Source organism: Canis lupus, chromosome 6 (genome assembly GCF_003254725.2).
Source record: "Canis lupus dingo isolate Sandy chromosome 6, ASM325472v2, whole genome shotgun sequence".
Lineage (NCBI taxonomy): Eukaryota > Metazoa > Chordata > Mammalia > Carnivora > Canidae > Canis > Canis lupus.
The window spans coordinates 29,818,828-29,844,061 of record NC_064248.1 but is presented as its reverse complement, the minus strand read 5'-3'; the positions used below and the strand labels follow the sequence as shown (position 1 = coordinate 29,844,061).

At 45.1% G+C, this 25,234-nt stretch overlaps 1 protein-coding gene and 1 long non-coding RNA gene across 5 annotated transcripts in view; both read left to right on the top strand.

Annotated features, from left to right (window-relative positions):
• Window positions 1-25,234, top strand: part of SHISA9 (shisa family member 9) — a 287,792-nt gene that overhangs the window by 131,986 nt on the left and 130,572 nt on the right. The gene's annotated exons all lie outside the window — the stretch shown is intronic.
• LOC112640357 (uncharacterized) overlaps window positions 1-25,234 on the top strand; it is a 65,682-nt gene that overhangs the window by 26,652 nt on the left and 13,796 nt on the right. The window contains exon 5 of one of the 3 annotated variants that reach the window (XR_003124000.3): window positions 9,728-10,220. The exons of the other annotated variants lie outside the window; for them this stretch is intronic. This is a non-coding gene — a long non-coding RNA (uncharacterized LOC112640357). The remainder of the gene's footprint in view (window positions 1-9,727; window positions 10,221-25,234) is intronic. 3 annotated transcript variants of the gene reach the window in all.

The following is a 25,234-nucleotide window of genomic DNA, read 5'->3' as shown; positions in this document are numbered from 1 at the left end:
TTTTCTGAAGTTCAGATTTAACTGGGCATCCTTCATTTTCATTTGCTAAATCTGACTGGAGTGATCAACCAATGCCACGCAGACCGGAAAGGTAGAGATGGTGTTCAAATAAATCTTACCCGCAAAAACAATGGTGTATTTTGCCTCCGGAAGTTCTATGGAGTAGAATAAGGACTGTGTCTGGGTACAACCGATCTTGCTGTGGGACCTGGAGCAGGCTGCTTAACCTCTCTGTGTCCCAGCTGCTACAGCCATAAAATACAGATCCTATTTGGGTCTTGAGGGCCTCAGCAGGTTTTACTGAATATTTGCTAAAGTGCTACAAAGGGTACTGAGCATTTTATAATTTGCAGGGCATGAGTTATGACGTCCCTCCAGAGCCCTTGACACTAGGATACTGGGGAGTTTCCTGGCCTAGGGTGAGCAGGGTACTACTGGTCATTGGCCTCAGGCTCCCACTGGGTTGGCACAGCAGTTACTGATTGTGTCTCTATTTTAAAGTTTGACAGTTTTTCATTATGGATTTCTTTGATTTAATTTTTGACTTTTAAAACTATTGCATTAAATTATTCTTTGTCTCAATGATTATTTTTGATGCCCTCTTTTATATTTTGCACCCAAATACAGTGTGGCTCACTCCCTTACCTTAGTCCTGGCTCTTGATGGAGGAACACAGTTTCAGGAGCCAGATACACTTGGCAGGGTTTGATTTCAGACCCACTGCTTACTAACCAAGAGATCCTGCCTCATAGTGCCTCAGTTTCCCTATCTGTAAAATGGGTTCCATAAAAGCTCATGTCTCTGCTCCCTCAGTGATTTACCGTGGGGCATCATGGGGATAATTATGCAGAACAACTGTCTGAGTGCTGGGTCCTTCAGTGTCCTCTCCTTCCTCCACACCAGGAAAGCAGGTTATCTTTGTCGTGCATTTCTGTTTACACCTTGCCGCGTGCCAGGGGGGATCCGCGAGGTCTTCTAATCAAGGGCACATATGCCAAAGAGGTGCAGGCAGTTGGGTCTGTGCCTGGGTCCATTCCCTTGCATTCTCTGCCTATTTCCTGTATCGTGACTCTGGACTCTCAACTCCTGCTGGGAGCTGAGACTCCAAGAGTAGTGTCAATGCTGGTTTTTCATTTATTCAGTCCACAGATATTTATTTAGAACCTACTCTGTGCTAGGCATGTCTGTAGATGCTGGGGATGCAGCAGTAAAGTGACAGGGGTGGGTGCCCCTGCTGAGGGAACTAATCTTCCTACTGTGGCAGCAGGGAGGACACAAGAGAACACAGTCATGAGCAAGATGACTTCCAACAGGGTAGAGAAAACCAAGCAGGACCATGGGAGAGGGCTTCTCTCCTCTATTTACATACTTGATAGGGAACACACCTCATTAACGCTGGTCTCTCTCTCTTCCTTCTTCTTTCCTCCTTTCTCCTCTCTCTCTGATACCCAGCCTCTCACCACTACGTGACCTGGGCCCCAGTCTATACACAGGCTCCTCATGCAGGTCCAGACTGGATGTCTGTAAGCAATGAACCAATGACCCTTTTAGAGAGAAGAGGGTGGAATTCATGGTGCAAAACCATGTCCACAGCTCAGCCAACTGAGTGTACTTCTGTTCCCATGAAAGGGATGCCCTTGTTTAATCACTTGATGTAAAAGTGATAGCATGAGGCATCCGGATGGCCTTTCATCCATATTTCTAGGTGAGATATCCCCTCTTTTTTTTAGTGCTCTTATGTTCTGGGCCAAGTTTAACAATCCTGTGGCCATGGAAGGGTTATCCATGTTTTACGTGCTGTGGCTCTCCTGTGGAAAGAAAGAGAGAATGGAAAATAAACATTTCTGAACCAAAATGGGAGTCCTTTGAATTTTCCAAGGGAAGTAGAAGTAGTGAGTCTTGTCTGGAGCTTCTAGAATCTTTGCTTATTAGGATGACTTGGCAGATCTTTGTCTCCCTATTGGCAGTGCGCTCCCTGCCACAGTTCACTTGGCAAATCCCTCTCTGAGGTACCTGTGCTGTGTCTTGCGGGTCCATCAACAAGTCATCCTGGTGGGATGGCTGAGTGAGCAGGTGCAGGTTTGCGAACTAGGTTGTATTCACATCCCCGTTTTGCTGTTTGTGATGCAAAGGGCCTTCTGTGATCTCTCTACTCCAATCAGCTCCCCCGTCCCGACTAATCACAGTAACTGTTTCTCCTCCTTCCAGGAGCAAGGTAGGAGCATCCGCTTGTCCATCGTTTTAAGTTAGGAGTGGCCATGTGATTGCTTCGGCCAGTGATTTCTGAGCAGAAATGACACGTGTGTGTCACTTCTTGTGGAAGCTGTAATAGCCAGTATGGAAATTTCCTGTGTCATTTTTCCCTTGCCATGGACAGCACACTGAGATCAAACATATGTGATATGAAGTCTCCTCCGTTAGCTTGGGTCCCTGAGTGACTGTGGTGAATACATCCCTCTGCCAACCTGCTTTTGATATGCAGTGTGAGTGAGAGATGGTCCAGCCACTGGCACTGAGGGGTTGTTTGTTACTGCAGCACACCCTAATGAATCCTGACCAATACAATATTCCCTTTAAATATTTCCTCTTTCCTTTATAGCTTGTACCACCACCACCAAACTTATTTATATTTATTTGCTTAATTTTTATCTCCTTTCTCTAGAAGTTCTATGAGAACCATCATTTTTGTTATTGTTTATTTGTTTTTGAAAGAGAGAGAACGTGCAAGTGGGGGTTGGGCAGAGGGAAAGGAAAAGAGAATTCTTAAGCAGACTCCATGCTGAGCACTGAGCCTGACACAGGGTGCAGTCTCACAACTCTGAGATCATGATCTGAACTGAAATCAAGAGTTGGGCACTCAGATGATCGAGACACCCAGTCACCCCTTTTTGTTATTGTTTAATGGGGTAATTCTAATTCTTGAAGAGTGCCTCGTACACAGTAGGCACCAAATTGATATGCATTGAATTAATAATTTGGTTAATGTGGCCAAGTCACTTAACTGCCATGAGCCTCACACTCTTCATCTGTAAAATGCGAGTACTAATCATACCTGAGTCATAGGAACGTTTTGAGAATTAAATGTCATGAATATAAAGCACCTTGCCCCCTGTCTGGAACATAGTAGGTGTGCAGTAAATACATGGTTTTTATCAGTTGCCAATCCAGTGAATCAAAACAGGGCCTCTGTTGTCAGTTACATTCAGCAGATAATTTGACACAGTTCCCCAGATTTATGAGATGTCCCTCTGCAAATAGGTAGCATCATTATACTGGAATCCAAGGACCTCACTCATAGAGATGCTGCAAGACTTGTTTTAAGTGTCTGCTTTTAGTTTGTAAGCAGGAGGGCATAGAATCTGGGAAAGTAGCTGTTCCATGTTGAGCTGGAGCACCATCAAGGCCCCTGAGAGCTTTAAATGCTTTGGATCTTGGATGGATATTCAAATAGAAAGAAATAACTAGAGCCTGTGCAGTCTCCAAGGACACTATATGGAGAATTAAAGTTTTTGAACCCCTAGAAGAGACAGACTGAGTGCTTCTGCTTACTTTCTTTCTCAGTGCTGAGAATCTGGAATGGAATCTTGTCCTGATGTGGGGGAAGGGGCCACAGTGGGATCTCTTCCAGATTCCTGTCTGCCGAGGGATGGGTGAGTCTCTAAGTAACACCTGATGGGCAGGGGCTTGTGTAGGTGCTAAAGTGCTGGGCTCTGGGGTTGGATGAACTCAAGCTCAACTCTGGGCTCCATGACTTTATTTATTTTTAAATTATTTTTTAAAAGATTTATTTATTTATTTGAGAGAGAGAGAGAGATAGTGAGAGAGAGCACAAGTGGGGAGGAGAGGGTGAAGCAGGCTCCCCATTGAGGAGGGAGCCCAATGCAGGGCCCATCCCAGGACCCTGAATCATGACCTGAACCGAAGGCAGACGCTTCACTAACTGAGCCACCCAGGCGCCCCATGTAACTTTAGAGACCTTACAGACTTTGGGCAAATGGCTTCTCCTGTCTGTGCATTGATTTCCTTATCTGTCAATCTGTGCCACTCTGGGGAGAAGCAGGTGAGATTCTCGGTCTTTTTGGCCAGACTTAATCTCCTTCAATCTGCTCTCTTGGCTGAAGCTGGTGTGTTCTTCCTAAAAGGCAAATCCGATCATGTGACTTGTCACCTAAAGAGCACATCTTCAGTGGTGTGGCACTTCCCTCAGGGTCGAGTCTAAACTTGCATCCCAGCATAGGTCCTACCTTAACCCACCTTTCCAATTCCACCTGCACCTGCCAGTCCCACTGCCACCCAACAAACTGGGCTTTGTCACAGGGCTTCAGGTTGTTTCTTACCCTGCTTGGCTCACTCTACACTCCTACCTTCTACTCCCACTGATTCCTCCTTGACCTTCAGATCTCACTATAGGTGTCCCTTCCTGGCACCCCAGACACTGACATTTAATGAAGGGGACCCAGTCTCTAACGCACAGGAAGTTCCAGGCTGGCTGGGATGGGGCTGACATGCTGGGAGGGCTGAGTGGTTCAGCATCTGGGCTCTGAGATCAGGCCCCTTAGACAGTGTGCTTGACCATCCCGTGCCTCAGTTTTCCCATCCATAACAGAAGCTAACAACTTTGTGTGGCTGAACTGAGACAACGCATGGATCCGTGGTTCCTGGCACACAGAAGTACTTTCTAAGTGGTGATGATTTTCACCACTTGCTATTGTTTTGTGGGCCTGAATATATTTTTTAAAGATTTTATTTATCCGTTCATGAGACACACACACACACACACACACACACACACACACACACAGAGGCAGAGACACAGGCAGAGGGAGAAGCAGGCTCCATGCAGGGAGCCCGATGTGGGACTCGATCCCAGGTCTCCAGGATCACAACCTGGGCTGAAGGCGGCGATAAACCGCTGAGCCACCCAGGTTTGTGGGCCTGAATATTAACCAGGTTCTTAAAAGTGTGTGTGGACACATACACAGACACTCATACACTCCTTCTCTCTTTGCTTGACACTGAGGGACACTGGGGATAGTCCCCTCAAAGTCCCAAACCTTGCAGTGCCATTGGGCTGGTTTGGGGGATAGCCTTGCTTTTAGATGAAAAGGTCGACCTGTGTTTTCACGCTCTCCTTCCGTCCAGGAGGGTAGCACCCTCGATAATCTGAATTTGGAGGCTCAGCTTTGGCAGGCTTCCTGAATGCCAGTGAACACCACAGCTGGGCTGTTTGGGAAACCCAGCTTTCTTGTGACTTAAGATGGAAAAAGGTTCTAGGTGTGTGTGAATGGGTGTATTTTTGTATATGTGTGTGTTTGTGTGTATACGTGCATATGCACATGTACATGTGGTTTACATGGGTGTATACAGGCATGTGTGTATATGTGTGCATATGCACATGTATGTGTGCGTGCACATGTGTGTGTATGTGTACGAACACAGCAAAAGAGATGGAATTTCTTTTTTTCCTTCTTTCCAGCTTCCTGCATTTCTTCCCCCCATTGCTGCTTGTGTTACTTCATCTCCGTGACTGTCTCTGCCCTCTGTCCCCCTCTCTCTGACTCTGGCTCTGTCAGTCTGCACCCCCGGGTTCCTCTCTGTGCCTTCCCTCAGCGCCCCCTCGCCCAGCACCCCATCTCTTTGTTGGCACAGAGTAGTGGTTACCTAGGAAACCACTGCAGGGTGAGCACATGTGATTGGCCAGGCCGGGGCTCGACTCTGGGTTGGCGGGCAGATTTTGGGGGTGATTCTCATCCTCAACCCCCTTTGGGGGAGGGACACTCACCAGGACATGAAAGGAACCTGAGTGTGCTGTGGTGAGCAGGGTCCTCCACCAGGGAAGGAATTCCTGTCCTAATGAGGACTCAGAGTTACAGAATGAGGTCACACTAAGACATTTCCAAAAAGGCACACAGGCAGAAGGCTTTGGGAGGGACCATCATAGCAATAGCTAACACCTACTTACCAGTCACTGTGTGCTGAGCTCTTTCTATTAGCTTATTAGCAAACCAATGTAGTAGGTATCATTTTTCTTCCCATTTTACAGATGAAGAGGGGAAGGCTGAGAGAGAAATCTCTTGGCTAAGTCTACACTGCTGATAAAGCAGAGCCAGGGTGTGAACCCAGCCGTGTCCTGTGTTTAAGACATCTGCACAGCCACCTTCCCTGGGAACTCTAGGGAAGGGATGGAAGATGTGGGATCGGTGCTTACAGAGACTGGGGGCTGGACGAGGTGGCTTCTCAAGACCCGTTTTGCCCATTCCCCCAGCCCCATCCTTTGATCTGGCTCTTTTCTCTCTTGAGTCACTGGCCCACTGCTTCGTGGAGGACCTGCAGTACTCAGGAACTGACGTGTCACCAACTAACATGTCACCCCTGCATCCTCATCTCTCAGAAATGACAAGGCTTTGTGGAAGTGGACAGTGGTACTGGTTGTCCAACAGTGCGAATGTACCTCATGCCACAGACGTGGACACTTAAAAAAATAGTCACTATGGTACATTTTACATTATGTATATTAAGAAAAAAGAGTGACCCGAGTCCTAAATCCATCCAGTGGGGGGTCTCGTGAGCCTGTGATTCTGGCCCTGGGCTTCTCCCATGGAAGAGAGAAGAATGAGCTGGCAAGGAGCTTTCTCTATGCTAGGAGGGCACTCTGCAAAAACACTTAAATGTGGATTATTTCATGGATCCTACCAACAGCCTGGGAGGCAGTTTGCTTTATGATCTCCATGTCACCAATGAAGTACCTGAGGCTCTGCGAGGCTGCAGATTTTCTGGGGCTTACACAGCCAGCTAAGCGATGCATTTTGGTTTGAACCCAGGCCTTTCTGACACCATCATGCCTCCTGAATTGCAAAAGGCCTCCTTACTGCCTTACCATTTGGGGGATCCCAGTGAGAGAGCCCCACTTCTCTGTAGTCCCAGGAGATTAGGTGATCCCTTGTCCCTGATTCCAGCTCAGACTCTCCTCAAGTCCTTGGCACCCACCTCTCTACTAGTGGGCAGTTAGCTGGCCTGGACCATCACCCCAGTGTCCTCAAAGTGTCAAAGTCAGTTCAGTGATGTTACAAAGTGGTGGCTGGAAATAAACCAGGGACCCAGTGCAGGTCAGCCAGCTGGATTAAAGCTGATGAGGCACATCCCCGGGAAGCACAGCAGAGGTGGGCAATACCGAATGATTACTTGCCACCCTGGGACCTGGAGATGTAGCTGGCCAGTAAATTGGCCAGAGAGGAAGTATCTAGGGCTCTGAGGGACCAGGAGAGGAAGGGAGGGGCCCGGACATACTCCCTCCCTGTCACGTGGCGGAATTAGAGCCAGAGTCCTTCCAGCCACCATGTGCCCATCACACAACAGTATCTGGGCCACTTATTAGGACTACTGGCTTGCTGAGAGTTTTAGTCTTGGCAATGGCTACATTTACATATATGGCCCATTTAAGCCTTTCAAGAACTGCGACTAGGCCAATCAATATTCTTCTCCCATTTTACAGTGGGGGAAGGCAGGCTCAGGGAGGTGAAATGATTCTTCCAAACTCAAACGGCTGGTAAGATGCGAAGTCAGGCCTGGCTATGCCCAACCTCCTTTGTTTTATACAGGAGGTTTGACTGCTTCCTGAAGATTAATTGGGGTCACTGGGGAGTCAGGGCAGGGTCGTATTAGGTGGTGAAGGATGAAAGATGGGGGCAAAAGTCTGCCATCTGTCAAAGTTTGTTCAGTGTATACATCTGACACTAGTTAAATACCAGGACATCAGATCACGGGGGTGTGGAGTTTTTGCCAACGGCAATGGTCCTCCAACAGTGGTCCCTGGTCCAGGAGCATCGGCATCTCCTGGGAATTTTTAGACATGCAAGTTCTGGACATGGGACCCAGCAGTCAGCAATCTGTGTTGACTGGTAGGTAGCCCCTCAAAAGTCAGTCCACCTGGAACCTGTGAACATGACTTTATTTGGGGAAAGGGTCTTTGCAGATGTAATTATGTTAAGGATTTTAAAACTAGATCTACTTGAATTAGGATGAGGCCTAAGTCCAATGACAAATGTCCTGATAAGAGCAGAAAAGAGGAAAGGATGTTCAGTGAAAGCCATGTAAAGACAGAGGCAGAGATTGGGGGGTGCATCTACAAGCCAAGGAATGCCAAGGATTGCTGGCAACCCCCAAAACCTACGAGAGAAGCATGGCATGGATCCTCCCTGAGGGCCTCTAGAAGGAGCCAAGCCTGCAGACACTTCAATTTTAGACTTCTCACCTCCAGTAGCCAGCTCCCCACACTTGCAGGACTTTTTAGCATTATCACTGTTACGATTATTTTTGCTAGTTATGTTTGCTTCTCTGCACTTGGCAAGGGAAGAAAGTGAACATGGTTTATGGTGGAGACACGCGTACCACTTTAGGACCCTATATCTGCCCTGTGCCTTAACTGCACAGAGCATTAGGGCCTGGATGGGAGGTTAGCAAAGCCCGTAGTTGGGCATGAGGCTTGACTCCCTAAGCCACATGGGAGGCGGGCAGGACCACTGAGAAAGCAGAGCAAGAGTGTCGAAATTTCCTGGTCATCTGCCTAGATGGTGTAATGAAGTCAACATGCCTCCTAATTACATACTTGAGAAGTTTCCATCATTCACTGTGTTCTCATCTCCAGCACCTGGTGTTGGCCCTTCTGGAGACTGAGGGCCTGGATGGCAGAGACACTTATCTGGCCATTCAGATTCTAAAGCCAACAGATCTTGAGCACATCCTCAGGGCCTGAACCTTTAGAAAGGCCTTTTGAATCCGATGTGCTCTGCTGTGCCCACTGCTTGCAAGAGATAGGAAGATGGGCTGAAGGGCTCTAACCATAAAAAAACTCTAGGCTGGGCTGGAAGGAGCATCAGTTAAGGGTGTGAACTCCCCCACAGGATCCTTCTGGTGCTGAACATGCAGCCATGGATGAGCAGAATAGCCCATTCAGTAAAAAAAAAAAAAAAAAAAAAAAAATATATATATATATATATATATATATATATATATATATATATGGTTTTGTCTGTGCAAGGCACTTTGTATGCATTATCTTTTGACCCTCATAAAAGCTCAATGCTGAAGATATTATCGATTCCTACCTTATAGAAGACAAAATAAGGTATGAGGAAAAATCACACTACCAAAGGTCACACAGTTCGTAAGGCACAATCAGGATTTGCTTAACATAGCATTTCTCAACCTCAGTGCTATTGACATTTTGGGCCAGACCATTCAGTGTTGGGGGGAGGCTGCTGCCCTGTGCGTTGTTTGGCAACATCCTTGGCTTCTACCCATTAGATACCAGTAGTGCCCTGCCCCCCAGGTGTGACAACCAAAAATGTCTCCAGACATTGCCACTATCCCCTGGGAGTTAAAATCATCCCCACCAAGAACCGCTGGTCTAGCTTTAGATCTTTGTGTTCTTTCTAAGATGCTACTTTGGCCCCGCAAACACTCCAAATCCAGGCACCTCTCTGTGAGGCATTAGGGTATAAATTACATATCATACAATTCATTAACCTCATTACCTTCTAGTTGACTCCGCCCGCCCCCCCCCAGCACACACACATACTCACCCCTCTGCTGTTTCAGAGGTATGGAACAACAGAGAGGTTTGTCCAGTTTCAAGGTCAACAGCTTATAAATAATTGAGTCGAGGCTGAAGTCCAGTTTGCAGGCCCTCATTCAGTCCTTTCTCCACATCTCCCTTCTCTTCCCACAGCCTCCCTGCAGCTCCAAGACCCACCTGTTGCTCCCACAGAAGGCTGGATGGGCGTCTTGAAGATTCATCATGTAGCATCAGCAACAGCATGTTGGAATAATTGGTTTCCTTACTTTCTCTCTCTTCTTTCCCAAGAAGTATCAACTCCACAGAGTCATAGCTGTCTCTAGTGTGTTTGGTACTACACTCCTAATCATATACACCCATCATGCCACCAGCACATAGTAGGTCCTCAGCAAATATTTGTGGAATTAATGATGAAACCACTGTTAGGGTCTTTTCTATGAATGAAAAATCAGAGGAGCATGCATTAGTTCTTGGTGTCAGTGACAGTTTGCCTTGGCCACAACTGGTTTTGAAGCAATAAGGAGAAACCCACTCAAGCTAGATAAAGCAAAACAGGATCCTTTATTGGAAAGCCCCAGGGATATCTCACAGACTCCAGGGCCAGGAGGACAGCCCAGCTTCGCCAGGCACCAGGGCCAGGGAGAAGGTGAGTGGTCTGTCCTCTCTCTGCGGAAACAGCTTCAGATCTTAGACTTCTGTCTCTCTCTTTCTCCTCTCTTTCTGCTTCCTCTCATTTTCTCAATTTCCCCCTCCTGTGTAGACCAGCTTTGTCTACCTTATCCACATGGCAAAAGATAACCATCTCAAAATCGAATTCTGGACCCCCCACATTTACTTGACCCCTTAGTTCAACTGCAAGCCCGGACCAAGGAAGGTCTCTTGCTGCCAATTTCAAATTTTCTCCAGGGAGAATCTGATTGGCCCAGCTTGGATCAGGTGATCATCTTTGGTGCAATCAGGAATGGCTGGGAAGCAAGTGGGACTTGCTTAGTATAAAAATGACCCCCCGAGGCCCATTTTCATGTGTACAGGGCAGTTCTGAGACCTGCAGGGGTTGAGAAAACCCTCCCAATGCCTCTACTAACACTTCCTCTGCCCAAAGGAAAAATGGTAGCCCTCCCTAGCTTGGCGAAAGGTAGGTGCTCAATACAAATCTTTTGAAGGTGGGAGTGGCTGGGAGAAATGGGTGAGGCATGCCAGCCTCAGGTGGACACCAAACAAAAAGACTTGGAAGGAGACCCTAAAGGGAAGGAGACCCTAAAGACTTGTGCTTTGATATCACAGCTCTCTCGTCCCCACTGTTACCACTTCTAATTACAGCCAGTCTTAGTTAATTTGGGTTAATTGGGAGGCGGAAGTCCAGTTTACATTAAAGAAAAGCCAGATACATATATATCCCTCTGTTTTGATTACTTGTAAGGACACACAAGAAATTCCATCACAATCATAAAAATGTGGCAAAAACAAGTGAAAAGAAGCCAAGGAGGATGAATAGAAACCTAAGCAATAAAAATCCCCCGGAACTGGCTTTATTCAATAAAACTATAATAGTTGTAATGAACACATAAGTGGTTGAAATGAAAACAGGTGCTTGTTTGATTCTCTCAAATAGTAACAATGATGAGAAAGTAAGATAGGAAATGTGTGTGTAGCATTTACTGTGTGTCAGACACTGTTCTAAGTGTTTGACAGATTATACATCAAGTCATCTAGTCTTGTAGCAAGTCAGTGATGGAAATTCTAAAGGATGTGAGGCCCAATACCAGACGCTGGAGCTGGGGACTGCTCAAATTTGAAAATACTTTTGAAATTAATTAAGGGGTCAAAGGGAAGGGCATGTCTGACCTTCTCTACAGGAGGCATAAACAGAGTGGTTAAGAGCTGGGAGAGTGCAGGAGCCAGATGGCTTGTGTGACATTGTACAAGTTACTTAACCTCTCTGAGCCTCAGCTTCATCCTCTATAAAATGGAGATAATAAAACCTACATCTGATGATCGGGGTGAGGATTCAATGTGACACAGAACCTCTGTAAATGCCTAGTGCAGTGCCTGGCATGTCGAAGACACTGAATAAATGCCATGATGTGGTTGTTGAGGGTATAGGGTCTGGATCCCAGCTGTGTGCCTTACAATGCTTTGCACACTAGGAATTACTTCTCGATAAGCTTCCGTTTTCTCATCTGGAAAACTTGGTTGCTGATAGATCCTGCCTCGTGGGGTCTGGTGAGGAAGAGTTCCAGGAATTCAGGTACTCAGCACCGTGTCTCATTGTAAGCTTTGCTGCATATTGTCGTTATGATGATGATCGGCATTCTGGGGTGATGAACTAAAGGAGCACAGAGAAAAAGATAGGCCTTGAAGAATGACAATGTGAAAACTATTCTACTGTTAAGTGATTTGCACTGTGCAATTAGCAAAATATACTTTTTTTTTTTTTTTGCAAAAGTGCTGTAACGATTGTGTTTGTGTCAATCATGACACCCCGTAAGCAGTACCCTGGCCCACCAAAATCCATTTTCTCCTGACCATGTTGGGTCAGTTGGACAACATTCCCCTTGACTTGCCTAATTTTAATGAGACATTAGATCAACATCACAAAAGTAATTTCAGGTTACTGTGGTTCCTTGACAAAGATCGTGTTATCATGACACAATTTGGTTTACATCTGGAGAAATCTGTGCCATTGATTTCTAGGCCCAAACTCTTCTGTACTGCCAGCAGCACAAGTGTGAAAATGTTTGCTTTCTTTTTTTTAATATATCATTAAGGTTTTAAAAAATCTGAGAAACACCTTCTTGGAGTGTTAACACTACCCATTACTGTTTGTCGATGCAAGCAGTGGAACTCAGTCTTGGCTGGCTGAAGTGAAATGAGAATACATCGGATGGGTGAGGAAAGGGAAGGCTAAGGAGCCAGGAGCCAGGGCAACTCCAGGTTTGTGGAAGGTAGGACAACTGGACAGTCTTGACCACCATGTGGTCAGCTCTGCCTTTATCTCAACCTCGTCTCCTTCCAGTTGAGAGATGAAGTTCCAGGAAGAACCCAATTGGTCTAGCTTGGATCTTATGTCTGCCCCTTGGCAGGACAGAGATAGGGAAGACGTGACAACTTACAGTCTCACTAAGCCCGTGGACATTGAGGAAATTTCCGAAGAGAGCAGGTGGGACAAGGTCAGGGACATGGTGTATTCAGATGCGGGGAGCCTCCTTTTCTCTAGTTGTCATGTACCAGAATCCCGGTTAGTGCTCTGCAGTGACTGATTCATGTCCAGCTTTGGCCATGTAGTGGAAACATAAAATGGATGTTCTGTGAAAGAAGGGAGTTGCAACGTGATGAAGGACTGGAGTTTTCTAAACCATTCCTAGTCTCCTTAGATTTAGTTCAGGAAGCTTTTGGTATATCCAAGAATGGACAGGGAATGTGAGCCCCAGAGGTCGAGCCTGCTAGCAGTCTGGGCTTTGCAAGTCATGGAGAGGGAGTGCCTTGTCTAGATTTAGATCCAAAACTGTGGGAAAGGATCATTTAGCACTGGGGAGAGGGAGAGATGGGTAAGGCAACTTTAGAGCACTCTTTATCATAAACGTAACAGGGTCAGATGAGGCTGACAACCCAGTCCTCGTGGCCACTGTGAATAGTCTAAGGAGAGCTGGACTGAAATTGCAATATGAATTATTTAGGCTGCAAGGAGAGTTAGACATTGTGGCAGGCCTTAAAGAGTTGGTTTGGATCCAAGGTGGTCAGTTAGTGCCCCTTCTCCCAGCCCCCTGCTCCTAATTCGTACCTCTATGATGTATATCACCAGATAATCACAGCATTTCTTCCCAGCAGGATCTGATTTCAGAATTTTTCTCAACTCAGCATATGAGATGGCTTCAACCTCTCAATAGGATCAATTAGCAAATGGTGGGGTGGGGGTGGGGGGCAGGAACAGTTTCCTGCCCATAAACTACGTTCAGAATCAAAATTATGAGTTGGAACAGGGACTGCACTAAGTATCTTTTCAACGTTTTGCCACACTTAGGAATCACTGACGGCTCATTAGGTAATTGTCAAGGCAACAACAGTGAGAACAATGGAAAATCCTGGTGGGGAGATAAAAAAGGAAAGGGGATTCTGGAGGGGTGAATTCAGTGAAACACAAGTGAGGTATTAAACAGAAGTGTTTAACTCCCTTGAGAACATGCAGAATGGAGACCTCTCAGATTTGAAGACTTTTTCCATTGTATGCAAAAAACCCAAAACAACACCCCCCCACACACACACACACATCACTGTGGTTTAAAAATTAATGCAACCTAGTGACTAAATTTAGTGACTAAAGCAACAGGAAAATCAAGAGATGATCTCAGTTCAGGTGGGGCTTGATCTAACCATTTAAAGACCAGATTTCCTCTTACTTTGTCTTTCCATGATAATAGACCCATCCTTGCAGCACCTCTTTGTAGGTCATCAAGAACTCTGGATTCTCTTCTCCTGGTCCCCAAATGGCTACAATAGCTGCAGACTTTCCATCTTTAGCCCACACCATTCAGAGAAGAGAGAATAACTCCTACTGGAGTCCTGGGTCTTCTCTTTTTCACTGGCCTAAATTAGGCCACATGCTGTTCCCTGAATGAAGGATGGTATGAAGAGCAATCCTTGGAACTGAGGGAAAGATCACTCTGCCAAAACCATGTGGCCAAGATTGGAGGGTAGGTGAATTCCCCAAATGAGAAGCAGGGTAAGATCAAAAGGAGAAAGGAGAATGGACACTTGAGAAGGTGATCAAAACTATTCTCTGCAGTGGTCATTTGTGTATGTGTGGATGGATGGGCAAGGGGCTGAAGTCTGTTTCTTTCTTAAAAGACATTCCTTCAATAAAATGGGAATAAAGAAAAGATGGAAATGTTATCTTGTGCAGAGGTTCTCGAGGTGTACATTTTAGAGAAAACTTTCCCTTACTGAGAGAGCCCATCACCTTCTTCACCTCCTCTTGACACAGAAATAGGTTTGGGCCAACATTTGTAGTGGATTGCTCCACCAGTTTTGCCCAGAGCTTTACCTCCCTACCAACCCTGTCAAGCGTGTGTGTACCTGATTCAGAACCGATGTGCCAAATGAACCTGAGTTTTCTCAGCATTGAGAGATTCAGGGGCAAACAGCCTGTTGCAGGGAGGAGGAGGTGGGCACCTGTTGGCTGGCAAAGGAGTAACCTGAGAAGTAGATGCCATTTCTCCTTCTCTATCTCTCCTTGCCTCCACTGGGCCTCATGCTGCTACTCCAATGGTCTGGTGAGGGAACAGGGACATGCTAAGATTTGGATAAATTTTAGCCTTGGATAAGTCGTTCAGTCTCTCTTTTGGCCTCATGCTTTGATATGATGGTCTTACAAGTGGGTTATTCTGAGGATTACTGTAGGCATTACATGAGATGATGTATGCAAGGTCAGAGTACTTCTGTTTGTGTCTTAGGTGGCTTCCCTAGAAGCAGAGTCTGGGATGGGGATTCTTGCCCAGGTGATTTATTGAGGGATACTTTCTGGAGAAGGGTGGCAAGAAAAGCAAATAGTTCACGGGAAGGAGCTCAGCGAGAGTGTAGTGGTCTCAGCTGGTCTTCAGCCTGCCTGCATGGGAAGCTCTGCAGCATCACTTGTATCTCAGAGCTGGTCCCCCTTTAAAGCAAAGGGTCTGGTCTTCTCTGCTCATGTGTTACTCAGTCGTTGAATGTGGGTAGCCCCAAGGGGCATGTAACCTCTCTGATCAGGCAACTCCTGTTCAGTTGGAGCCAGTTTTCCATAGAAGAGGGTGGCTGGGAATCATTAGCAATCACTGTTCACAGCATCTGGGAGTGGGGCCCCTCTTGGTGAAGGGAATCTGGGCGGGGCACCAATGGCACCCATCACACCAAGCTGGATACAATCTGGTGGCAAATCAGGAGGGACTTAGCGCTTGTAATTAACTCTGGTTTAGATACAGGAACCCAAGTAGGGAGCTCAACACCTTACTCAAGCTCACATTGGTGGTAAGTATTAGAGGAGGAGCAAAGCTACAAAATTCTTCTGGCCTTTTGCAATAAGGTTATTCATGCTATCAGCTTTCTCAAAAAAAAGCAGAACAGTTTCTTGTGGATTATCTGGGCCAGCCCCTTGGTTTTAAAAACAAGGAAACCGAGGCCCAGAAAAGACCAGGTGACCCAAATTCACAGAGTAGGGCAGACCCAAGACCAAACCTGCATAAACATATCCATCAAACAAACCCAGCAAGACTCATTCTGCTGCTTCTTTTTGAAAACAGACAACTAAGGAAGCGGCTGTTGCTTTGTGGAAATAAGTTCCCATGAACTCAATGACCCCCTGCTGCTTAGAAGGAAATTTTGATCATGTGGTGAATAAGCCTCCCAGACAACAGTGTTCTTGCTTCAGAAGGGGCTTGTGGGAAAATGCAGGGAGCTCAGGTGCATGTTAGCAAGGGTGATAGGGAGGGCTGGTGCCAGGGTGCTCATATTTATGTAGCAAATTTTTATTGTGCTAGACAGTGGGAAGTCAGCAGAGCACAATCCAGATGGGTTCCTCTTTCCGGAGGTCACAGTCCAGTGGGAAAGACAAAGATTAAACTACTCTTTATGCGATTAAAATAACAATTGTGGTAAGTGCTATGAAGATGTTCAGGGTATTGCATGAACACATAACCAAATGACCTGACCTAGTTTGGGGCCTTGAAGCTTTCTCTGTGGGAGTCATGTTCTAATTGAGATCTAAAGAATGGAGAGAAATTAACTAGGGGTGGGGGTTGAGGGAGAGGATGGAAGGATATTATAGGCAGAGGGAACAGCTTATGCATGATCCCCAAAGTGGGATGGTCTGTCTGAGACCTGTTTGTTTGGGGAAGGCCAGGGTGGCTGAACGTAAAGTGAGAATGAGTTTGATGAAATATGAGGATAGAGATTTGGCCTTTTAATTGAGGGAAAGACATTAAATGAAGGTAAGCAGGAGTGGGTATGAGGGATGAGGGGGTGTTCATGTGTGTGTATAGGATAACAGATAAGATGTGTGTTTTAGAAATACCATTCTGTTAGTTATGGTATGGGGGGAGGAATATACTTAGCAATATGGCAGATTCAACTGGCATAGCTCTCTCCATACTTCAAAACATACAAGATTATTGGATGTATATTATATATATTTAGGGATAATTTATACATATATATATTTCTCTTTTTGGTACATTCATCTATTGAGTCTCTGCTGCATGCTTATTTTTTTGCCAGACACTTCCTAATTAAACTCAATATTAGATTTGTCTTTTCTACATGTCTTCAAAGGATAGTTGGGTATGTATTCTATAGCTCTACGTTTACTGTTGCCTTTTTTAAGAAATGATTTTATTTATTTATTCATGAGAGACACAGAGAGAGAGAGGCAGAAACATAGGCAAAGGGAGAAGAGCCTGACTTGGGACTCGATCCCGGGACTCTGGGATCACACCCTGAGCTGAAGGCAAATGCTCAACCACTGAGCCACCCAGGCATCTCTCCTGTTGCCTTTTGATCATTTGTTTAGCTAGACATGAGCACTCACAGAACAGATACCATTTCTTTAGTTTAACTGAACTACAGTTAACATATAGTGTTATGTTAGTTTCAGGTATACAATGGAATTATTTTTTTAAAGATTTTATTTATTCATTTGAGAGAGAGAGTGTGTGTGCACGTGTGTGAGAGACACCACATGAGCAGGAAGGGCAGAGAGGGAGAAGCAGCCTCCCCATGAGCAGAGAGTCTGATATGGGGAAGGATCCCAGGACCCTGAGATCATGACCTGAGCATAAGGCAGACAACTAACTGAGTGAGCCATCCAGGCACCCTGGAATGACTCCATTCTACACGTTACACGATATGTTACTGGGCTCATCACAATAAGTGTACTCTTAATCCCTTTTATTTTACTAATGTGCCCTTCCTGCCCTCTGACAATATATTATTAATCAATTTACATGTTTTTAACTGGTACCCCCCACATAAGGCTACAATTCTTCCTCCTTTAGTAAAGGGCTAGAGAAACTCTGTCCACATGTCCAAGGAAGGTTATTGCCTGCTCAGGGTTCAAGGTTGGGAAAAGATCTCTAGTGAGAAAGCAAAAGGCTGAATCCATGTCATGTGTGTATGTACCCACCTGGGGTAGAAATTCAAATATGGGGAATTAAAGTATAAACTAATATAGGGCCAAGGAAACACCTGAGAGAGCAAAATCTCTTTGTAGGATAACCTCTGCATTCCTTGGCCCACAGGACTTTTGGAGAATAAAGAACCTCTGTTGAAGATGAGTTCACAATTTAAAAATTGTGATTTTTTTTAGCATCTTATATAAAGGATAGTTAACAGGCATAATAAGTAGAAGTAGCATCTCAAGAACTTGAGACCATAGAATGATCTGGAAAAGACTATAAAATAAGTTTTTGGAAAATGGCCAAAGAGATAAAAGAAAGATGAAAGACACTAATGAAAGCACAAAGATATTATTAAAAGGAGATAGGAAGATTTAAAATTTTTAGAATTATTTTTAATTAATTAATTAATTATTTTTAGAGAGAGCATGAGAGCTTGGTGGGGAGGGATAGAGAGAGAGGGAGAGGGAGAGAGAGAATCTTAAGCAGGCTCCACATTGGTTTACCACCCTGAGATCATGACTTGAGCTGAAATCCATAGTTAGATGCTTAACCAACTGTGCCCCTAGGAAGTTTTTTTTTTTTTAAAGTCAACTAAAATGTACAGAAATCAGGAATCCCTGGGGAACCTGAGTGGCTCAATCAGTTGAGCCTCTGCCTTCAGCTCAGGTCATGATTTTAGGATCCTGGGATTGAGCCCCACATCAGGCTCCCTTTTCAGTGGGGAGTCCACTTATCCCTTTCCCTCTGCACCTCCACCCTACTCATGATCTCTCTCTCACTCTTTGTGTCTCTCTCAAATAAAGAAGGAAGGAAGGAAGGAAGGAAGGAAGGAAGGAAGGAAGGGAAAAGAAAGAAAGAAAAAAAAGTCAAGAATTTCCTTATTGAAATTAAAAATTTGCTTTCAGAGTTCAATAGCAGATTAGACATAGCTTCAGAGAAAGGCAGTGAATTGAAAGATAGACTGGAGGAAATTACCTACAGAGCAGAAAAATGGTATTGATAGATTGGAAGAAGTCAAGAGTAGATTCAGAGGGTCTTCAGTAACATAGGTAAGGGATACTTGTTGTGTCCTGGGATAAAGTGGTGCCAGTGAAAATGGGAATAAAATGGAGTTTAGCACATTTTGTATTTCAGGGTTGAGAAAAAGAATGTGCCTAGGCAGAGAGTAGGGTGCTTGTCCTCTGAGGGGAAGATAATGACCAATGCATGGAAGTTGAAAAGAGGCTGATTTTCATTCTAAGAACCAGGCTTGAAGAGATTATGAATACTTAGGAATACTACAGATGGGAATACGAATCTAGTTCTTTTTGACACCAAAGCCATTGTAGAAATTCTGAGTTGTAAGGAGATGCCACTTTCAGGTTTCCTGCATCTGGCAGGCAATAGCAGAATTGGAGGGGATGGGGAATGTGGAGGGCTGGAGCCCTCTTTTTCTGGGTCTTGGCCCAAAACTTGACTTCAGCCTCAAGTGAAAAGGTAACTTAGACAGAAGGAACTTCTGATATTGATCCTGCTTCTGTCCATAACAAAGGGGTTAAGAAAAGGCTAACTCTGTCACTAGCTGTGTGATATTCGTTCAATTGCTTTCTGTCTCTGGGCCTCTGTTCATCTGTAAAGTGGGAATGATAAGACTCATCTTGCAGGGCTTTAGACAAGATCAACTGAGTAATGCATAAATTGACAGGTTGGCTGTAGAATTTATACATCTCAAGTTGAATTCATAAGTATTCAGGATGGTTTTATCTAGCTAAATTTGGGGGACCAGATGAAATGAGGACCCCTACTCTTCTGCCATCTTGCCTTCTCCTCCGGTTGTAGCATTTATAATGTTAAATGTTGCAGAAAGGTGGTTCCTCATGACTATTTCTGGATACAATTCAAAACTTGGGATTGGAAGGGTCCACATGTGAGGGGATCACTGAGCATTACCCATCATGGATCCCAGCTGCAGATTGAAAAGAGTGACTTAACTATTACAGTTCAAAGTATGGCATGTGCATGTGTGGGTTGGTGGGGAGCTTACAGATTATGAATCTGAGAAAGCCCAGGAAAGCCAGTCCACTGGGGAACATCGTGTTTCCCTTTGGGTAGTCCTTCCTCCAGTTCAACCCTGAATTTTTTTTCCCAGGTAGCTCAAGTGTGTGTTGCGAATTTCCTGGGGAGTTCCACTATTTTTCTTCCTTGGCCTGGCCCTGCCCCCTGCAGCCTTCAGAAACCTCTGCATCTCCACTGTGACAGGCCTCTCCTTACACACCACACAGGACTGCCAGAGATATATATAGTTGGGAGGGCAAACCAGTTCAGATGCAATTGTCACTGACTCAGATGCTTGCTCCTCTGGCAGAAGAGGAAAGCACAGAGGATTTAATGGGTGTGGCTCACCCTCCTCCCTCTGTCTGCTTCCTTTCTCCTTTGCCTCTCCCATGGGTCTGCTCAGCTCCAGGCCACACCCCAAAAAAGGAATGCCCCAGGAGCAGGCCCATTCACAAACCTCTCCTCCAGAAGGCTTATCAGGTCCTGCCCCTTGGTACTTTTCCATTCTCTCTTTGTCCTTTGCCAGGACGTTGGCGGAAGGGATTCTGGGAAAGAAAAAATTGTCATTGTCACAAGAAAGGAGAAAAGGTAAAATGTGACAAATTCCCCAAACATGCTCCTCTGACTGGGGATGAGGGTAGAAGATGCATTCCCCCCGCCCCCAGAAGTGCATGAAACAGTTGACAAAACATGCAACTAAACTTTAAACTTCCCATCCTTGGAAGATGACTTTAAAATAGGCCATTAGACAAAAAGTAAGCTAAGAGCCAATTTTGTGCTAAATATACTCATTCTTTTAAAATCTGCTATTTTTGAGTTAAATGTTGCAGAAATTACCGAATTTGCATTTAATTATTTTAATAGATCTTGTTTACAGATGACTAGGCAAAAATGAAAAAAAAATAAATATATTCCCCAAACTAATTCACTTTGACTGCTATGGTTGTAACTGTGCCTAAAATAGAAAAACACTCAGAATATTTCTCAAAGTCGGAGCGAAAGACAACTTTAATTCCATTTTGTCTTTGTGTCAACACTACACATGCTGCTTCCTCTATTAAGTGAAATTCGTACTTTTGAAATTGAGGATGAAATATATTTTCTCTGGTGAAGGACTTTTCTGGACCTGTCTCTTAATGGGCTTGCAGACTGTGTTTGGAGAGTCATGGGGAATAACATTTTATATAATCAATAAGACCCTGTCTTTGTGGTCAGGGTCAGCCTGGATTGAATTGAAGTTTGGCTGCATACTAGCTGTGTGTCCTTGGGAGAGTCACTTAACCTTTCTGAGTCCTGGTTTCTTCTTCTAAAAAAGAGATATTAATTTAACTGCATAAGAGTGTCAGGAAAATTAATGGTAATATATGTGTAAAGCAGCTAGCACAGTGCCTGGCACATAATAGACAGTCAGTAAACACATTTTCCTTCCTTTTCCTCCTTTCTGTCTTTCTCTAGATGTGATCAGTTTTCCTCCTCTGTTTTGATAGAGCCAACTTGCTGGGTTCAGTGATTTGTCAGATACTTCCTGGACCTCAGAGATAACTGTGAGAGAAGAGCAGAATTCTCTGAGCAATCATTGTGACCATACTTGCAGGCACACCTGTATTTGGAACATGTTTCTTTTCCTTAGGAGACTGGCAGGCATCTACTTGAAAAGTTTTTCTTTTTTCTTTATTATTTTTTAAAGATTTTATTTATTTATTCATGAGACACACACAGAGGCAGAGACATAGGTAGAGAGAGAAGCAGGCTCCATGCAGGGAGCCCGATATGGGACTTGATCCTGGGACTCCAGGATCATGCCGCCTGGGCCAAAGGCAGACACTCAACTGCTGAGCCACCCAGGTGTCCCTTGAAAGGTTTTTCATTCCAATCTTTGCTTTGGGGACAACCAGGCCCATTAGCCCACAACATACAACTTGTCTCTGTGCTTTCAAGCTAAGCTAAGGATGCCAGGAAGTGGTCAGCTTTGCTGCATTTGGTTGACTCCCTACCTTCTGTAGAGAGTTAATTTAATGGGGGAAGGAGCAATGGGTAGAAGAGGCAAATGTATAGCTTCTCAGATGTGACTGTGGCTACCTCATTGGGCCATAGAAGGGAAACCAAAAAAGGAAAGTGCTGGGGGACTGCCAGATTCCTCCTTAGGACTGTTCTAGCTCACATGGACTTTTGGCACAATATTTGCCATGTGTTAAGGAAAAAGATTGTGTTCCAGACAGTCTTTATTTTGCGGAGCCCTAGCCTTGGATTTCCAAGTATGATAGAGTATAACATTCTTTCAACAAACACCGAACAATTAGCTCCATACAGGCAGGAGCTGGTGATGGTCTTTTCTTGCCACGGCATTCCCAGCATGCCACATACTATCTGGCGCATAGTGAATTCTCAATAAATTGTGAGTGAGTGTATACCGTGAGACAATAAACACGACTGCAGTGGTTCTCAGACTTGACTATGCATCTGAATCCCATGGAAGGCTCATGAAAACACAGATTGCTGAGCACAGCTATGGTTTCCCATTCATAAGGTCCTGGGTGAGGCCAGAGAATTTACATTGAGAGCCACTGTTCGGGTGGTCATGAGTAAAAGCTCTGGAGTCAGGGACGCCTGAGCTTGAATCCCTATTTCCAGAGATATTAGCTGGGTAACTCTGAGCAAGTTACTTAACTGCTCTGAGCCTCAGATTCCATATTTATATAATGAGAATAATATCAGCTGTGTCACAGGGTGGTTGAGAGAATTAAATGAAAGGGTGTACTGAAAGTGCTAAGCATAGGTCCAGTTCATGGTAGATGTTCAATAAATGGAAGCTAGTTTGAGTATATACTGAGCATCTACTGTGTACTCTGACATATGCAGTGAGAAATGTAGAGACAAATAAGGTATGGTCCCAGCTTTCAAGAAACTTATAGATTAGTGGGGGAGGCATATGGAAGAAGCAGTAATTATCTACTGTGACCACAGGTGACAGATGCAGGCTTCTGTGGGAACACAGAGGGAGGCACCCAACCTGACTGCGGTTGGGGGGCTCAGAGGAGGATCCCTGGACAAGGCTGATGCCCAAGCTGAATCCTAAGAAATGTTGAGAAGATGGGGAAGGTTGTTCCAGACAGATAAAATGTTTGGATAGACTTGGAATCTCCCATTTGGTATCCCCTGTAGGTACCCTGAAGGCTGTTCATGGTGCTTGAGTCTTACCATAATTTGGGGGGATCAAGGCAAATGTTACCTCGGAAGCTTAACTCCCTGAGCCCTTATCAGGCATAGACCCCCATTTCCCTGGCTCACTTCTGCCTTCTTTGACCCTTTAATCTTTCATGAAGACCCCAAGCTTGTTCTTACCTTAAGCTTTTGCACCTGCTCTTCCTTCTACCTAGAACTCTCTTCCCTCAGACCTTCTCACAGAGGACTCTCTCCCTTCATGTCACCTGCACCAAGAGTCCATTCCTGACACCTGTTTTAAAGTAGGTCCTCTGGGGATCCCTGGGTGGCGCAGCGGTTTAGCGCCTGCCTTTGGCCCAGGGCGCGATCCTGGAGACCCGGGATCGAATCCCACGTCGGGCTCCCCGTGCATGGAGCCTGCTTCTCCCTCTGCCTGTGTCTCTGCCTCTCTCTCTCTCTCTCTGTGACTATCATAAATAAATGAAAAAAAATTAAAGTAGCTCCTCTGTTCTCTTCCCTATATTCTTATCCTGCTTTATTTTTATTCAAGGTATGTATCACTCCTTGAACTTATAGGTTTGTCTACTCATTTACTATCTTTCTTCCCCACTAGATGGTCAGCTCCATTAAGGCAGAGAGTGTGTCTTGTACTGTAAGTGCTTAGGACATAGAAAGCACTTAAGTATTTGGCGAATGAACATGTAAGTAATTGAGACAATGGATAAGTGAGGGAATCCCTGTGTAGAGCCCTATGGTAGCCCTTGGCAACTATCTGCTTCTGTTCTTTTGAGTTATATTGGAAGAAATTGAAGCCCAGAGCTCTTACCTCATCTAGCTCAAACGGAAAACAGGTACTTCATGGGATCGGCCATGAGATAGTGGACAGTCTTGCATTGTAGTGGCATTGTCTGGTCATCGAGTCTTCTGGGGCTTTGACTTTGGTATTTCCTATACAGAATACAGCTTAATAGCACTGGGTGACTAGAGATGGGGTGGAAAGGAGTTTTTGAAGTGGGTGCAGTAAAATATCAAGGTAGACAAGCACCCTACTTCACCTGGTTGCCCCTGCCTAATGGTGGAAACCTTGTGATTCTCATGGTCAGAGCTTCTTTGCTTTGGCAGTGATAGTAGTACTAGTTCTGGCCTGAGACCTTGTAGTGCTAACAATCAGAGTCATTAACTGAATGCTTATTATGTGTGAGCCACTATGTTTAGTGCTCTACATGCAGATTCTTCTCAATAACCTTCAGATTAGGTACTATTGTTACCCCATTTCACAGAAGAAACTGAGGCCCAGAGAGAGGAAGTCCCCAGTGCAATGACACCTGAACATATGCTCCTAATGTTGTTGCTGAAGAGTCACAGAAACCTAGGCTAAGATCCTGACTGTGACTCTTAGGAGCTGTGTGATCTTGGGCAAATGACAACCTCTCTGAGCTTTGGTTTCTTCATCTGTAGAAATGGAGTAAAAACTACACTTGCTGTCACATTGTTGCAAGATGTAGATATAATGTATAGAAAGTACTGAAGAAATCCCTGCTGCATAATTGGCATCCATAAATGCCAGCTCTTATAATTAATGACTGCTGTTCTATACCTTAACTAATTCAGGATTAGCTGTTCTGCGTGGCCGTAGACCCATTACAGCTCCATTAAGCCAAGGAGCCCCTGGTTCCCTCTCACTTGCTGGCCATGTGCTCTTTCCTTTGCCTTCTGATTTTCTGAGTCCTGTTCTCTGCAAATGACAGGGGGCCTCTTCTTTTTGCGGAGCACAGAGCCACTTGCACTGCATGGCAAGAATGGAAGGAGGTTCGGAGAAAGTGACATGAGGAGTTAAATCAAACGACTTGAGTTTGGTTTCTGGAGGATGCACAGGGCTGAACGTCCAGATTTTCTTCAAGGACCAGCTGTGGATTCTGGTTCACCTGGTGCATGTAGCAGTTGCTGCTTCAAGGATGGAGCACAGTGCTGAGAGGATGGCATTGTAGACAGAGGCTGGGTGGTTCTGGAGGCAGACAGATCCCCGCCTCTGATAGGCCTGGCTCTGCCCCTCCAGACTCTGTGACCTTGGACAGCTCCCTTTGCCTCCCGGAATGCTGGTTTCTTCATCTGCGAGATTGGTGTGGTGGTGAAGAGTAAAGGAACAAACAGTTCAAAGAAAGTGTTGTATCCATGTGAGGGACTGACATTAAAGCTCTGAATCTATTCAGCAATCTTTATTGAGTACTTAATGTCTGGCAGGCACTGTCCTAGATCCGGGGTTGGCAAACCGACCTGCAGATCAAGAGCTGCCTGTTTTTGTAAATAAAGCATTATTGGA